This window comes from Hyperoodon ampullatus (assembly GCF_949752795.1).
Source record: "Hyperoodon ampullatus genome assembly, chromosome: 20".
In the NCBI taxonomy this organism is placed as follows: domain Eukaryota; kingdom Metazoa; phylum Chordata; class Mammalia; order Artiodactyla; family Ziphiidae; genus Hyperoodon; species Hyperoodon ampullatus.
This window is the reverse complement of record NC_136933.1, coordinates 2,652,364-2,667,962: the sequence shown is the minus strand read 5'-3', so window position 1 is coordinate 2,667,962 and position 15,599 is coordinate 2,652,364. Positions and strand designations below refer to the sequence as shown.

At 45.4% G+C, this 15,599-nt stretch overlaps 1 protein-coding gene across 3 annotated transcripts in view; it reads left to right on the top strand.

Moving 5' to 3' along the window:
* The window catches only part of PSD3 (pleckstrin and Sec7 domain containing 3), a gene marked incomplete at both ends in the record, with an annotated part of 563,129 nt that overhangs the window by 57,208 nt on the left and 490,322 nt on the right, over window positions 1-15,599 (top strand). The window lies entirely within an intron of this gene.

Below are 15,599 nucleotides of genomic sequence, written 5' to 3'. Positions count from 1 at the left end.
TCCCGTTGCGGAGCACAGGCTCCGGACGCGCAGGCTCAGTGGCCATGGCTCACGGGCCCAGCCGCTCCGCGGCATGTGGGATCCTCGCGGACTGGGGCACGAACCCGTGTCCTCTGCATCAGCAGGCGGACTCTTAACCACTGCGCCACCAGGGAGGCCCCTGATCCTCACTTTTAAGCCCTACATCTACATGGATCCCTTAGATGCAATAGAAACCCTACTCCTTAGAAGAAATAAAAATTAAGGTTTGAAAAACAAAATATATTCTAAAAGAGAAAAGAAAAGTGTCCTTTTATGGATAACCATTCTAGAGTCAATCATTTACTATAAAAGCACCACAACAGCATCAGCAATATAAACTAGTATAGGCAATTTCTATAGGAAACCACAAAGGAGAAAAAAATTAAAGGAGAAAACAATCTCATATCCAAAAATATGATGATTGTGTCTCTCTAGCTATTAAATAACTTTCAGAAATCACATACAAAGTCTTTTTTCTGAACAAAATGGATTTGAAGATGTCCTGTTGTTTTGTGTGTGTGTGACAACTACTTGACATTTTAAACAAATGACAAAATTTAGAGCATTAAAGTAGCCCTCCTGGGCTTCCCGGGTGGCGCAGTGGTTGAGAGTCCGCCTGCCGATGGAGGGGACACGGGTTCGTGCCCCGGTCCGGGAAGATTCCACATGCCGTGGAGCGGCTGGGCCCGTGAACCATGGCCACTGAGCCTGCGCGTCCGGAGCCTGTGCTCCGCAACGGGAGAGGCCACAACAGTGAGGGGCCCACGTACCGCAAAAAAAAAAAAAAAAAGTAGCCCTCCTTCTTATTGTTAAAAGTTTCAGAAGTTCTTTAACTGTAATATGTACATATTCAACTTATATTCACAATGAAATAAGAGGCAAGTTCTACAGTCTGACATTAATTTTGAATATCCATCAACTACAAATTACTAATCCTTTTTTGGAAATATTTTTCATCTGAAAAAAATGAGTAGCAGGTTAATATAGCTTAAATTATGAAAGAAATCAACTTGGCTTTCAATTTTGTTTCTAAACATTATATTTAACAAATAAACATAAGGGATAGATAAAACCACGTCTCATTTCTGAAGTGTGTGGGTGTGTGTTTGGGGTTAGTGTAAGAGGATGCAATGTTGATTTTTAAAAAATATTAAATTGTTCTACAAATCTTTTTTTTTTTTTTAAGATGTTGGGGGTAGGAGTTTATTAATTTATTTATATATTTTTGCTGTGTTGGGTCTTCGTTTCTGTGCAAGGGCTTTCTCTAGTTGTGGCAAGCGGGGGCCACTCTCCATCGTGGTGTGCGGGCCTCTCACCATCGCGGCCTCTCTTGTTTCGGAGCACAGGCTCCAGACGCGCAGGCTCAGTAGTTGTGGCTCACGGGCCTAGTTGCTCCGCGGCATGTGGGATCCTCCCAGACCAGGGCTCGAACTCGTGTCCCCTGCATTAGCAGGCAGATTCTCAACCACTGCACCACCAGGGAAGCCCCTACAAATCTTAAAAGCATTTTATTTGTAACTCATTTGACAAGTGAAGACAGTGGCTGGAGTGAAGGGCCCAGATAGGACCCACTGCCCCCAGGTTGGCCTCCTCCAGTGGTCCCCCCTTCAGGGGTCCAGTGGCCTGAGCATCCATCCCCAAGTCACGCTGAGCGGCAGGAAGGCCCCCCCAGAAGGTGATCATTGCTCCAAAATAGAGCAGATCATGGAATGTGTCCACCTAGGACATTTATAAAGTAAAATATTATGACTACGGTACTCAAACAAGTGTCTTTCAAGCTGTGCCAAGAGTCTGTAAAGGGTTTCCCCACCTGTAAGGCAAAGAGGTCGGGTTACATCATCTCTAGTGTTCCTCCTCGTCCCCTCTATGACGCTGAGACTTTTACTCGTGGTTTTATCTTCCACTCTTATTTAGTTAGCATACACAAAAGGCCAAAATTTTTTTAAAATAGGTAAGATCAATGCAATAGAAGAGAGTTCAAAAATAGACCCACACATATATGCTCAATTGATTTTCAACAAGATAATTACATGAGGAAAGGGTAATCTTTTCAAGAATGTTTTTAGAACAATTGGCTATCCATGTAGGAAGAAAGGAACATTGACCTTTAACTCATACCACATAAAAAAAATTCAGTTGTAATGTAAACATAAGAGTTAAAATTATAAAACTTCTAGAAGCAAGCATAGGAGAAAATCTTTGTGACATTATATTAGGCAAAGATTTCTTAGGAAACAAAAAAAACACAAACCATAACAGAAAAAATGGCAGATTGGACTTTTAAATTAAAAACTCTTGCTCTTCAAAGACACTTAAGAAATTGAAAAGACAAGCCAAAAACAGGTAGAAAATTGTATGTATTTACAAATACAAATACATTTATAAATATGTATTTACAAAATAACTATCTGATATAGAACTTGGATTCAGGATATATAAAGAATTCTTACAACTTAATAAAAAGAAGACAAAAATATTCCATTTTAGAAAATGGGCAAAAGATTTAAATAGACACTTTACAAAAGAAGACACAAATTGAAAATAAGCACAAGACAGGATGCTCAATTATTATTTATCATTAAGAAATGCTAGTCAAACTACAATGAGATACCACTCTACATACACAAAAGGCCAAAAATTAAAAAAAACTGATAATATCAAGTGTTGGCAACAATGTAGAATACTGGAACTCTCAAACATTGCAATGGGAAAGCAAAATAATATGGCCACTTTGGAAAACTGTTTTGCATTAAAAAAAAATAAATGCACATTAACCATATGACCCAGAAATATCGCTTCTGGATATTTATCCAAGAAAAAAACATATGCACTATACACAAAAACTTGAATATCGATGTTCATAACATTTTCTTTGTAATAGCCAAAAACTGGACACAACCCAAATGTCCATCACTTGGTGAATAAACAAATTATATTGATATATCCATATAATGGAACACTACTAAACAACAAAGAGGGAAAACTACAGATCCATATAAAAACATGCATTAATCTATGTGAAAGCAGGCAGACAACAAAAGATTTCATACTGCATGATTATATTTATGTGGGATTCTAGAAAAGGGAAAACTACAGCGGAGAGAAAGGCGAGTTAGTAGTTGTTAGGATCCAGGGTCTGGAGGGAGGGGTTGACTGCAAAGGGGCATGGAAATTTGGGGGGGAGAAGGTGTGAAATATCTTTTTTTTTAAATTTGTTTTATTTTTGGCTGTGTTGGGTCTTCGTTGCTGCACACGGGCTTTCTCTAATTGCGGCGAGCGGGGGCTACTCTTCGTTGCGGTGTGCAGGCTTCTCATTGCGGTGGCTTCTCTTGTTGCAGAGCACAGGCTCTAGGCGCAGCGGCTTCAGTAGTTGTGGCACGTGGGCTCAGTAGTTGTGGCTCGCGGGATCTAGAGCGCAGGCTCAGTAGTTGCGGCACACGGGCTTAGTTGCTCCGCCGCATGTGGGAATCTTCCCGGACCAGGGATCGAACCTGTGTCCCCTGCATTGGCAGATGGATTCTTAACCACTGTGCCACCAGGGAAGCCCTGGTGTGAAATATCTTGATTGTAGTGGTGATTTACAGAACTCGATACATTTGCCAAAGCTCACTGAACTCTGGACTTAACAATTCTTATCACCAGTTCCAACGTGTGTGGGTTTTTCCCCACACCACTAAGCAGTTCCCCAGTGCCAGCTGGGTGTCCTACAATTCAAGTCAATTGTGACACTATCTACCTGGAGATAGCATCAGAGCCGACAGGTTAAGGGCTCATCCTTAAGGAAGGAAAGGCAAGATTGTGTTCCTTGTGTTCTCCAACCCATCCTTTTGGTTTTTTTAAGGAGGCTTCATTACATAGGCACAGTTGATTAAATCACTGGCAATTGGCATCAATTCAACCTCCAGCCCCTCTCCCCTTCCCAGAGGTCAAGGGTGTGGGACTGAAAGTTCTAGCCCTTTTTTTTCTTTTTGCGGTACGCGGGCCTCTCTCTGTTGTGGCCTCTCCCGTTGCAGAGCACAGGCTCCGGACGCGCAGGCTCAGCGGCCATAGCTCACGGGCCTAGCCGCTCCGCGGCATGTGGGATCTTCCAGGACTGGGGCACGAACCCGTATCCCCTGCATCGGCAGGCGGACTCTCAACCACTGCGCCACCAGGGAAGCCCCGGTTCTAGCCCTTTAATCACAGGGTTGGTTCCCCTTGCAACCAGCCCCCACCCTCAGGTGAGGTTCTAAAGTCACGCCATCAGCATAAGAAAAGACGCTTTTGCTCTCACCACTTGGGAATTTCAAGATCTTCAGGAGCTCTGTGTCAGGAGCAGAAGGAAGACCAAGTATATTTCTTATTATAAATCACAGTACCACAGCACTGACACTGGTGAGTTTTACAGTATGTAAACTATCCATCAGTAAAGCTGATTTTTAAGAAACCCTTTTCTCCAGGGTTCCTAACTGTGGATTTATATGAATCAATAGGGCCAAAATAGCTGGGCTCACAGAGTTCAGAAGTGAGGTGACTCGAAAAGAGCCACTCAGTCAGAATTCAGCCCCAGTAACTTGTCAACTCTTGCAGGTAATTCAGCAGATGTGTCCAGAATGAGGGTCTTTAATGGGAAATGGAGAGAGAACGGAGAGATTTCTCTCCTTTCATGAACAGAGTTACAGAAATTTTCAAATGTAAGATTTCCTAAAGCAGATATTTTGAGATGAGAGTTCTATTGGAAGTTCTCTTACCTGCTTTGTTGACAGTGTTCACCAACATTTCTCTCTGTAGAACCACTGAAATCAAAGGAATCCCTAAACCACATGCTAGTCCCTCCCAAAAAAAGAAGTGAGAATTCATTCATCTGTGCATTCAGGGAACATTGATGGGCAACTCCTCTGTGCTGGGCAATGTGCCTTGGGCAGGAGATAGAAAGGAAGTTAATAAAGAAGGTGTGGTCATCTCTACGTCTGAAGGCTAGTCTGGTCTGAGTTTCTTGGGGTCACAATTCAGAACATTTACAGATTCAGCTTCTGGGATTTGCCATTATCACTAAAGCCTTGCCAGAAAGATTGTGAGGATTGTGACAATAAAGACTGCTTTTGAACACCAGGGTACTTTTACAATGTGAACGCACTCAGGCATTGGTAATTTTCATAGGTCATTTCTACTCTGGAAAAATATTATACGTGAAATGCTTATTTCAGCAAAGTAGTTTTTATATGGAATCCCCCTTTCATACAAACACTGCTTTTGAAACAATTCCTTTTCACTGGAATAATTCTGAAAAAGTAATTTGTTTTTTGAGGGAAATAGGGACTTTCCCCCAAATATTTTCAGTAATTATTTGGATGGTAAAGCATTTTCTAGCGGAGTAGGAGGATGCAGATAGGTTTTCAAGTGTGAAATAGAAAAGCAGCTGTACGTATGTACCTTGGTTTTTGTTCTTGATGGCTGAGTCAGTACCTAGTACTGTACTAAAAAGCTTTATATTCTCAGAAAAATAAACCAGGGCAATCATATGGTATTGTTAGGGAACTGTTGGCCGAAACCACTCACCTTGGCCAGGCAAGATAATAACCACCTGCATGAGTTGTCTCACAATAGGAGGTCCCGATAAAGGAACATGGTGCTGCCACCTAAAATCAACCTGGAGAATTCGGGAGGGGCCAAAAGGAGGGAGGAGATGCCAGCCTGTAATATGTCCTGCTGACCTCCCAGAAACCCTCGTGCTGGAAACCGTCTTGGCTAAGAGATGCATGTACCATCAGGAAGGACACTGAGTCAGACCAAATGTGGGCACAAGCAAGATGACTGGCCAGAGAAAACCCCCAAAGCTAACCCCATCACCATAAAACCTGAGACTGCAAGCGCATGGCAGAGCAGTTCTACTGGATTCCCCTACCCTGCTGCTCTCCACCTGGGTGTCCCTTCCCAACAAAGTCCTTGCTTTGTCAGTAAGTGTGTCTCCTCGGACAATTCATTTCTGGGTGTTAGACAAGAGCCCACTTCTGGGTCCCCCTTCTGGTAACAGTAGCTTTGGACCAAACTTTCACTTGCCATTCAGTGCCTCCTATGTGCCAAAGCCCGTATGAGGCCGTGCTGTCCAGCAGAACTCTGCGATGATGGAAAGGTTCTATGACCGCACTGCCTAAATATAGTAGTCAGGCTCAGAAACTGGGTTTTAATTTAATTTAATTCTTTTACATTTAAATGGCTACATATGGCTAGTAGTTACCAAGTTGGACAGGATGGGTATGAGGAATAGGTAATATGAAGTGTCCCGATATTCACAATGTGGTCGTGGTGAACTGGGCTAGGTGTAGATGGAGGACTTTTTCAGTGATTTCTGTCCACAAGGGCACCAGTCTTTCAGTCATCACCTTCAAACATATAAATCTACAATGGAGGTGATTAAGGCTATATCCAGAGGTACAATATGTAATGTATATACTTAAATGTCCATGTAAATATATGTACACATGTATTTATAGCAAGAAAAAAATGCTTTGACTCTTTCAAGTCAAGAAAGAGAAGAGGATGGTAGGTAGAATGGGGCTCTTTCTGTCTCAGGTTCTACTGAGGTGTCAATGCATTAGATATGAAAGTGTACAAAGTGAATGTGAAACAGACCTCCACCCCATGTACAGATTTTTAAGGAAATGGGCCTGAGATCCTGCTCCACAATCTTGGATCCCACAGTTAGATCAAAGCTGTAAAAAGAAGGGAGTGTGAGGAGACTGGGAGGACATGGTGACTAGAGCTGTCGCCTGGTTCTACTCCCCATTAGGGGAAGGTGGGAGGTTCTACTCTATGACCCCAAGACTCATAAAGGGACTTCAAAGAGACTCTTTGGAGAAATTTGAAGTTGTTCCCTGTAGCTGGAAAACACTGAGGGTAGTGGCCTCACTCATGCCCCAGAAAGCTAATGGAGACTGTTACTTTCCAGGAAACTCAGCGTGAGAGAGTTGAGTGCTTTAGGGGCAGGGCCCGAGATCCCCTGCTGTGTGGTTGGGATTAGCTTGTACTTCCAGAGTTGCTGAGCAAGGGCCATGAGTGTTCTTGTGGACCAGACGTGGGCCACGTGCAAGAGAGTTGGCCTGGGGTCTACCTTCCTGTGGTCTATCCATTGGGGTGGGCTGGAGAGTATCAGTAAGAAGAGGAGGTGTCCCAGTGGGTACTTAGGGCTGTGGAACAGGAGCAGAGGTTGTCACCTACACTCTCCTTCCCATAGCACACTTCCAGCTAAGCAGGGAAGAAGATCTGATGTCAGGTCAAGTTTGGGCTTTCCAGGACTGGGTAGTTTAATTACTGAACTGGCCCTGTGTCTAGAGTGAGCTGAACAATTTCTGGGCCTGCCAAGTTTTCATTTAATGACAGGGAAGAGTTTCCCCCACCGAATGAGACGACTGTGGAGGACAGTTTTGGTTATACCAGGAATGGAACTTATTCAACATCCTGGTTCTAATGTGTATAGTCATTCCATTCGATTTTTCTTGTTATAATTCCAAGAAGCTGTGGTTGGCACTTCTTTTCTTTTGTAAAAAAAAATACAGAAATTAAATACAAATTAATTAATAAACAATTTCTATTAGCTTGGAAACCTATATATTATATCTTTTTTAGTGAATTCTAGAAGTAATTATTTTTGCAAAAAATAGTAAACAAATATTAGTAACTAGGTCAGGCATAACAAATTAGCTTGAGACAAAGTGAGAAATTGCTAGAACTATAGGTATAAACACCCTCTTCCATTCTTCTTGAAAATGATAGAATGAACGTGTTGATAAAAAGAAGTGATGATTGCAGGGTGTAGGGAGACAGCAGAATAGAGAAAATGCTAACTGAAAACTTGAGAGGAAAAAGTTTCATGTAAAAATAACCTGACAGGGCTTCCCTGGTGGCGCAGTGGTTGAGAGTCCGCCTGCCGATGCAGGGGACACGGGCTCGTGCCCAGGTCTGGGAGGATCCCACATGCCGTGGAGAGGCTGGGCCCGTGAGCCATGGCCGCTGAGCCTGCGCGTCCGGAGCCTGTGCTCTGCAACGGGAGAGGCCACAGCAGTGAGAGGCCCGCGTACCGCAAAAAAAAAAAAAAAAAAAAAAAAAAAACCTGACAATATTCCATTCAGAGCATCTACCTGCTCTCCTCCTACTTTTTCAACCTCCTCTGCTGGTTCTTACTCATCCCCCTAACTTCTTAGCATTGCCTTGGACTTTCTCTTTATCTGCCTCTTTGGTGATCTCATCCCATTTCATGGGTATAAATACCACTTCTACTCTAACTTCCAAATTTACAGCTCCAGCACCAACCTCTTCCCTGAATTCTGATCTCCAACTGCTTATGCAGCACTACCGTTGGGTGTCTGAAAGATGCCTGTAACTGACCATGTCCACAGCTGAGCGCTGACGTCCCCCGCCTAGTCCTGCTCCCCTGCAGATTCTTCCCAGCTCAGTTTCCCAACTCCATGTTTCAAGCCGTTCTCCCCCAACCACTTGGAGTCATCTTTGACTCTCTTTCTCTTCCACCCTCCATTGATCAGCAAATCCTGTCAGCTCAACCTTCAAAATACGACAGAATCTGAACACTTCTCACTACCTCCTTTGCTTCCACCCTGGCCTATGCCACCCTCATCTGCTTGGATTGTTGCATTAGCCTCCTCATTCACTTCCCTGTTTCTGACACCCCACACAAGGTGATCCTGGTAAAAGAGAAATCAGATCCCGCTACTCCTTTGCTCAAAAGCTTCCAAAGTCACTTAAAAGCCCAGATCCTCTCAGTGGCCTGTAAGACCCCACACACCACACTTCCTGCCGTCACCCGTCCTCACTCGGCTCTTGGCACACTGACATCTTTGCTGTGACCCGAACACGCCAGGCGAGCCCTCGGGGCCTCTGCACTCACAGTTCCTCAACTGTCTGTCTGTGAGGCTGGCGCCTCACCTCCTTCAGGTTCTCACTCAGATTTCCCCTTCTCAGGCGCAGCCTTCTCCAAACACCCTTTGCAACCATCCACCCCCCACACCCACACTCCTTACTCCTTGTCCCTCTTCCTTGTTTTATTTTTCTCTAAAATGCTTATCACCATATCAGGTCTTATAAATATTAACTGATCTTGTATATTTTCTGTCTTCCCAAGGTCATTAGACTTTAAGCTTCGTGAGGACAGGGATGTTTCATTTACTGCTAAAGTCAGTGAACTATACCTAGTACAATACATGCAAATGTTCAAGAAATATTGGTCATATGAATGAATGAAAGAATAGCTATCCATGAGAAAGATAATAAAAAATAAGCTGAAACCTTTGTTATTTGTGTTTCTTCTTCTCCTTCTCCTTTCTCTTCTTCTTCTTCCCAGACATAGCCTAACTTATTTGGATCCTGGGGAAAAGGTGAACTGGGTCCAGCCTGTGATCTTACGTCTCTGTGTATGCAGCACAGGGAGCCAATGTCACTTCCTCCTTGATCTTCCCCTGATTCTCTGCTCTTTGAAATCACCTCAGCACAGTGACCGGATTTTTACTCTTTGCTTCTTGTCTCCCAATCCTCTTATCCATCCAGCATCCATTCAGTATTCAGTAGAGTCAGATGCCTGGTGAATGTTGTCTTAGATCTGTCCTTTCTGTTTCACCTTGGGCTACTGAAATTCAAGGACAACATGATTTTAGATTGTTGTATATTTGAGTTGAATATTTGTTGTGTATGTAAGTTGAATAATTCTACCTTGGATAAGGGTAAATTTCAACTCAACAATTATTCACTGAGTCTTTACTATGGACCAAGAACAGTGCTAGAAGCTAGGAATTTGACAATAAATAAGCTAACGTTCTCCACTCTAATATACCAGTTATTTGTATACAACTGATACTGATATGATTAATGTGTTAAGAGGTCTTCTAATTGACGATATTGCAGAGGTTAGAGTTTGTGTATTTCAAATAAAAACTTAAAAAATGCATGTTTTAAGACTCTTGGAATGTTTGAGAATTCAGGTAAAAACGAGGAGTGAACCATAGAACGCAATGAGATATTTTCTTTTTCTCTTTTGACATGAAATAACTGACATCTATGAAATGATAAAATTCACAACAATATTAATAACGATGAATTTAAGAGCACTTAATGTTAATCATTGCCTAAATAACTTGAAATGTCCCCATATCCTACGGCTCACATATGAAAGAAACTTGAGACGTCTTCCTAAATTTGACAACACAGTAAAATTGTACGTTATTTTCAATAATGAATGTGAGACAGGAACTTCTCTAAAATGTCAATTAAAAAAAACCAAACAACTTTTGATCAACTATGTTGGAGAAAAGACTTTTTATTCTACCCATCAGAAATGATGTTACAGAATTATTCTACCACTTCACATTCATTAGAACGGCTATAAAATCAAAATACAGACAATAACCAGTGTTGGTTAGGATGTGGAGAAATTGGAACCCTCATATATTGCTGATGGGAATACGAGATGGTGCAGCCACTGCGAGGCACAGTTTGGCAATAAAATTAAACGGAGTTACATATGACCCACGAAGTCTACCCAAGAGAAATGAGAATATAACATCCACACAAAAATGTGCACAGGAGTGTTTATAGCAGGAGTATTCATAAAAGCCAAAAAGTAGAAACAACACAAATGTTCATCAGCTGATGAATGGGTAGTAGAATATTATGTGGCAACAAAAGGAATGAAGTTCTGATATATGCTGGTCCCGGATGAGCACTGAAAACATTAGGCTAAGTGAAAGAAATCAGTCACAAAAAGACCACATAGTGCATGATATAATTTATATGGAAAGTCCAGAATAGGCAAGTCCGTAGAGACAGAAAGTAGATTAGTGGTTGTTTGGGGCTGAGGGGGTTAGAGAGAAAAGAGCAGTGACTGCTAAGAATATAGTGTTTCTTTTTGGCGTGATAACATTTTTATAAAATGCACAACTCCCTGAATATACTAAAACCCATTGAATTGTACAGTTTAGATGGGTGAGTTGTGCGGTGTATGAGTTATATCTCAATAAAGCTGTTAAAAAAAGTCATTCCAAAGAGATGATCAAAAGTATGCAGCCGAAACACATGGGGGAAAAGTACTGTAAAGGTATTTTAGGAAGTTAATTAATAAAAATATGTGATTTTTCTGGATTCGGCAGTGTGCACGTAACTTGTCAACTTTTAGAAATTCGTATTAAAGTTTTTTTCCATTCTAAATAAATATTCACTCTTGCACAAACAAAAAAAAAAACAACAAAAAAAATTCCACAATCTGGTTCTTCAAGCTGGCCTTCAGAAATAGTGGGGATTAACTGTATGCATGAATCATGCATGAGAGAATTTCCATTTCCTTTTCATTTCTTCTTTTGACTGCTGGTACCTAATGTCTTGCCCAAGTTTTCTCTTTCCACAACACAACACGGGGCTCACGGGCAGAGTTCGGGGAGGGATATGGCATTGGATAAACACAGACCAGCCCATACCTCTTTCGGAGTGGTTGCTCCTCCCTGGCCGGTGTGCCTCCTTCCTACTTTTACAAGGTGGATGTCTGTGTATTCTGACACCGAACTCGAGCACAACTGTGATCTTTTGAGCTGGGTGCCTGGGATCTCTGCAGGCTAGAGTAGCAGAAATGCGAATTCATACTCTATTTCCAGTATTTCAAGAAACCTAACAAAATATTTATCCACAAAATACATGCTGGCAACATGCGATGTCAACCTTTATTTGATTTGCTTTGGGCTTTATCAAATCAGAAGTGGCAACACTGGCTAATTTATGCCGACCAGAGTCTCCAACAATTATGCCTTTGATTATTTAAGGAGGGAAGAATGAATGATTATTTAATAGGTGTGACCAGCTTTGTAAGTAAAATCTTAAAACATGTTGTTGAATTCAGGAGAAAAAAATAAAAACTTTGCTTTGTGATGAAAATGTTTCTGTTGCCTAACTTTTGAAATGCCTCTTTATTGAACATTTACTATGGGCCAGGAACCTTACATAACTTGTCATGCTAATAACAGTTCTTCAAGCTCTCATTATCCTCTTTCAGTAATTGAGGAAACAGAGCCTCAGATTATAGATGTCCATTACCACGTCCCGTAACTAGTAAGCTCATGCAAATCTCCGTCTACTCTGCCTGTTCTATGAAGAGTTATGTCTGGGCATCGTTGGTATGGGTTTAGATTCAGCTCAAAATCCTGACCTTCTTCCATGTATGAGCTGTTGGTTGATTTTCTAGGTAAAGGCCACCAGGCCAGCGGTCAAGCCCTAGGTAGCAACAGCATTTCCTACTTGGTTTTACTCCTGATTCTTTGCCAACAAAGTCATCAGATCTCCCGGTTCAAGGAAGGTAGGAGTTTATTGAGAATAGGCACACAGGGACTGTCTTCTTTGCGTCATTCTGTTAAGGGACGATCCATAAAAGAGAAATATGCCCAAGTAACTGGGGTGCTTTAGAACCCACACATCTGACCAAACTTCTGCTCTGGCCGGGGAGCATGGACTACGACCATTTACAGAAGCTGGACTGGATCTGCATAAGTGCATCCACCCCCTCATTCTGGTTCCTCTGGTGGGCAAAGCAGGAGACTCAGGGGCCTCCTGCACCCTGACCTGGTGGGCTGGCTCCTCGGGCCACCAAGGAGCCTGACCCTCCATCCCCGACTCAACGCTTGGCCATTGTTAGCCATTTCCCTTTATTTGGGCATCTTCCACCGGTCACAGAAGCCAGACTCTAAGGCTGCAACACCCTCATACCATAGCACCGTGCAGCCGGCCACGCGGGTCTCTGCTCCAGGTGCTGAGCGCGCTCTCCGCGGGTAAAGGACCTCTGGGGGCGGGGGGTCTTAGGTCTCCCCCTCCCTCGGCCAGAGGAGGGCGCCTTCCCAGCCCCGGTCTCTGCCGCACAAGCTCGAGGCGAAGAGGAAAAAGGCACTTCGGTTGGAAAAATGCAGTTTACGCCGGGATCCCCCGGCACGCGCATTCGGAGCCGGGACCGCGGTGGCCGCGAGCGCGGGATCTGCCTCGAGGGACTGGACTTGGAAAGGGTCGGCAGGTCGCCGGCGAGCAAACCCCTACACGGACGCCAGAGGCCCCCCGCCCGGATGCCGCGACCCAATGGGACGCGTGGGCGTGTCGGGCGCTAGTCCCGGGAGCACGCGAGACGCCGCTCCCCTCGCGGCGCTTCCTGACAGGAAACTCCGTCGGAAGCGCGGCTCACTTTCCTCAGGGAGACGAACGAAGCAACAGGCAGGCTTCCGCTGGAGACCGGCGACCGCGAGCTCGGCGCGGGGTCCGCCCCTCCCCCTTTCTTCCCCCTCCCCCTCGTCTCTCCCCTCCCTTCCTCTGGGGCACCGCCCACCTCCCCGCTCCTGCCCGCCCCCTACCTCCCCGGCTGCCCCGCCCCCTTCCCGCTCCCCCGCGGGGCCCGCCCCCATCTCCCGCGCCCCTCCCACCCTCTGCCCCGCCGCCCTCCCCCTCTCTTTCTCCTCCCTCCACTCGCCCCTCGGGCCCCGCGCCCGCCCCCGTCGTCCCTGGGCCGCGGCCCGGCCGCAGCCTCCGCCAGGGAGCGCGCCCGCCGCCCGCCGGTGTCCCGGGAGCCCGACAAAGAGCGCGCCTGAGGCTCCAGCAACTCGGCGGGCGATGGGAGATGGAAGGAAGCGACGCTGCGGTGAGGCTCGACCCGGCGGGCGGGCGGGCGGGGGCGGGAGCGCGGGCGGCCGTCGGGGCGGCGGTGCTTTGTGGCTGCTCGGTCCCGGGGTCCCGGACCGTTGGACGTCGGGTTCGGGAACTGCTTCCTTTCTGCCCTCTCTTTGTGCGGGTGAGGAGGTGGAAGGCTCGCTCTGTGGGGTGGCGGTTCTGGGGGTTCACCCCGACTCCCGCTTTCCAGCCGCGAGGCCGGGACGGCGGGGGAGGCGGGAGGGGGCCCGGCGGCCGAGTGCGCGGCGCTCTGGTTTCTGTCGGGAGAACAGGGAAGCCCCGCGCAGCGAGCGGGCGCGCGGCCGGCGGCGGGGATTCCGCACCTTGAAAGACGTTGCAGCCCTTCGGTGGTACTTGCATTTAACTTTGTCCGCGGGTTTCTGCTGTGAGTTCTGGCAGGCGATGTTAAAAAAAAAAAAAGCAGGCACCACTTGGAGGACGTGGGTTTAAAATGCTGTCGGTTGCCTGGATGACAAATGTGTAGTGTTACCGCTCCCCTCAGAGGACGCGACGCATGCGACGACGTCATTGTGCACAGACACTGGGGTCCCGGGTTTCCACCCCGGAATAGCTCTTAAGTGGGTCCAGGTGCTGGTGTAGGGAAGACGAGGTCTGGAAAATTCCGCTCACTGGGATTCTGGGAGCAAATGCTTGCAATTCATGAGCCATAGTTGAGTATCTGCAGAGGATTTTGCGGAGCCCCGTAGCCAGGTGAGTGCGACAGGCTTGCTGCTGTCAAGGAGCTTGCCTTCTAGGAGGGGCGGCTTGGGCAGAGCTGTGAAGGAGGAACCCAGAGGAGGGCGGGGTTCTGGCGAGCGAGGGCCTGGACGGCCTCTGCGGGCAGGTTGGGGTGGACCTTGAAGGGGAGGGTTGGGGCGGCCGTCGCGTCGGGGGGAAAGGATGCTCCCCGCTGGAGGAGAGCGAATGCACTTTCTAGTTTCTTCCAAGACAGGCTTTACCGTCCTTCCTTAGAGTATTTGCAGATCAAGGGATATTCTTTTAAAAAGTCGTTAAATTCCTCTTCACCGCTTAAAAATAAGTGCGGCATGCTAAACAAAACCAGCAAAACAAAGCAAAATAAAAGAACACCCTCCCAAACAATTTTTTAGTGGCTCGATGCATGTCCTTCTACAACTTTATATCCTCTCACAAGTCGTATGGCAGCTCTGTGGGTTTGTCTTGTCTGATATTTCATTAATACACACTTCTTGTGCTAACAGGAGCAGACTGGGTACCATGGAAAGTGCTTAGACACCTGGCTTGTAGGTTATATCACTGACTGGGTGAGGTTTTGCCACTGTCTTGGTCACATCCTTTAGCCCCTGGAGCTGAAATTTCCTCCTCTGTAGGATAAGGGGGTTGGGTGGATAGGTGCTCCGTTGGAGGCTTCCAATCCCAGCATTTTATGGTTTCATGCCTAAACGTGTACATGCATTCCTTATTCAGTGATGTACTCTCAGCTTCACCTTCTGAATCGCTCTCAGTTTATATGTTCTGTGAACGGATCAACACATCCTGGCCATTGAGTGGGGGAGAGTGATGGAAGCGGCAAAGCTAAAATAACCTTATTTTAAGGTGAAATTCCACAGTTGAATTTTATTTTTTAAAATGCAAGTGTAAGAAGCTTGATTTGCCAATCTGAATGAGTGTTGGCTTTAAAAAAGGTTTTGTTGACACTGTTCATTTCATTTGTGACCAAAGATAATAGGTGCTTTACTATGTACGTTGTGTTAAGAGCTTCAGTTTTGCTCTTAATTAACTACTGGCACTTAAAAAAGTGAGATATCTCGGAAATCCTTTTAGGCTAGTAAATCTTGGGAATTTGGAAATAAAAATAATATAAGACGGCAAATAGTTCCCTGAAAAAGAGAAATTCAGCGATACTTTCCATCCGTGATTCTGTT